General features: G+C 36.6%; 1 long non-coding RNA gene across 1 annotated transcript; it reads right to left on the bottom strand.

Moving 5' to 3' along the window:
- Nucleotides 1-348: 348 nt before the first annotated feature.
- LOC113348715 lies at nucleotides 349-1,910 on the bottom strand. Its single transcript, XR_003359775.1, has 2 exons — nucleotides 1,325-1,910; nucleotides 349-1,200 (listed from the first exon to the last, which is right to left on the bottom strand). It is a non-coding gene; the product is annotated as an uncharacterized LOC113348715 (long non-coding RNA).
- Nucleotides 1,911-2,119: the final 209 nt, after the last annotated feature.

The raw sequence follows: 2,119 nt of genomic DNA, 5'->3' as shown, positions 1-2,119 counted from the left end.
CATCTGAGTCAACTAACAGTCACTAACGGTCAATGGGTCAACCAACGGTAAACGTCAGTCAAAGGTCAAGTCTACAGTCAAGGTCAGGTCTAGTCAACCGATCCAACTCTGCCAAGGTCAGGTGCACTGGTCAACTCAGGTCAAATAGAAACTCAGTGAGTTAACACCGATTCAACTCAGTCAGATTAACTGAGTCATCTAAGGGAAAAATTGATTCAGACTGAATAAGTTCAGTCAGACAGACTAAAGGTTCTCATACAGATATAATTCTAACCCAGTTCAACTTCAAACTAAACAATACATCAAGTCATTCATTCAAATTTTGTCTAAACAACAACAACTCAATAATTTATCTTAAATAAATTTTATTCAAATAAAATTCTATAACTTCAATACAACGGTAATTAAGCTTACCTAGATCTGCAGATGCAGGGTCTCACTAAGGCCACTGCTGAAACATCAATACAACCAACCACTCTCATCAGCAGTTACTATTTTGGTTCACCATAAATCTCAACATTACACTTTCTTAATTAAACCTTATAACTCAATTACAAGTGATAATTTAGTTTACCTACAATTGTAGTTCTAAGCAGGCCTCCATTGAAACCACCAAATTATAATTGTTCAATCTACTCCTCACTCTTCATTACAATTATATCACATACCACATCAACAACCAACATTTACACTTTTTTCAATCAGCATTAACATGACTTCTTCTTAACTAGACTAACAACAATTCTAAAACCAGCTTCTTTGCATTAAAACACCACCAACCATCCATATAAGCTCAATATCTTCTTAACCCTGAAATTTCATCTTCATCTCATCCATGATGGCTCTCAATCTCGACACCACAACAAACCTTCCACTAATACAATAATCCACCAACACCTTTCCTGCAACAACAACAACATCACTAACTTATTTCCTTGAAGCAACACCACTTGCATCAGCCAACATAGCTATAATACCGCCACATCCATTACACTGGCATCACTGCCAACCCCATGAACAACAACACCAACACCACCAGCCACCATTCTGCAACACATTCAATTCTCGCAACATATAGCCATTGTTCTTGAGCGCACCATCATTGTCCACAACTGTAACTCCATCCCAACACAACCAGCTATATCTAACATCATTCTTTCACCTGCAACTACAATTCCATTCATTGTACAGAACCATCACCTGTATTTCCATCTCAATTAATACTAATTCCTTTTAAGTATCTACACATCTCCCATATAAACCCAGACATCACCTAATAATAAAAATAAATCTCTTTACTAGGTTTACTGAGAAAAGAAGTTACCTCAATTCATTAGCACGTTCAGCTTCTACCACTCTTCAAATCACGCCTCATAGTCTTCGTCAATTTCAATTTCTTCTTCTAACACATCTGTGATCATTTACACGAAGCCCTAATTTGCAGAATCTTCAACAGAACTGCTTCACATCATCAATTCAACAATAACCCATTTATCCTTCATCTATGAAGAACTCAATCAACTTAATAATTTCATTTAAACTTCGAATCAATCTGCAACCCTAATTTGTTCTCTTATATACTGATTCATCACCGATTCAGCTTCAAAACTACAATTAACCATCTACCCATTCAATATTCATCCATCAGGAACTCAATTATCATATCAACTTGATCAAACTCAAAAACCAACCTAAACCCCAATCTGATTTTTTCAGATATCATCTTTTCTTCTTTCCTCAACTCAATAAACCTCAACAACATCATCATCTCTCCATCAACATAATCTATCCATATGCTCTCACTCATCGATTGTATCTCTCTCTCAAACCAGCTCTCATCACTCGCAGAGGAGGAAGAACAAAGAAGATGGGAAAGAGATACGAAGAAAGAAAGAACAAGGAAAAATATGTGGGTTTATCCGCTCGGTCTGGTGAGATAAGACCAAAGACAAATGATAAAAGTAACCCTCCAAAATGATAAGGGGAGTCTGGTCGATCTAATTATGAAAAGACTATTTTTCCCTTCAAACCAATCTGATGATTACTTCTTCGTCTGGTATCTGATTGACACGTTCGAGTAGCCCATTCCGCGTAACTTTTCGATATCTATCTAACGATA

The sequence above is a fragment of the Papaver somniferum genome, chromosome 2, assembly GCF_003573695.1.
Source record: "Papaver somniferum cultivar HN1 chromosome 2, ASM357369v1, whole genome shotgun sequence".
Lineage (NCBI taxonomy): Eukaryota > Viridiplantae > Streptophyta > Magnoliopsida > Ranunculales > Papaveraceae > Papaver > Papaver somniferum.
The sequence above is the reverse complement of the archived record's forward strand: the minus strand, read 5'-3'. Positions and strand labels throughout refer to the sequence as shown.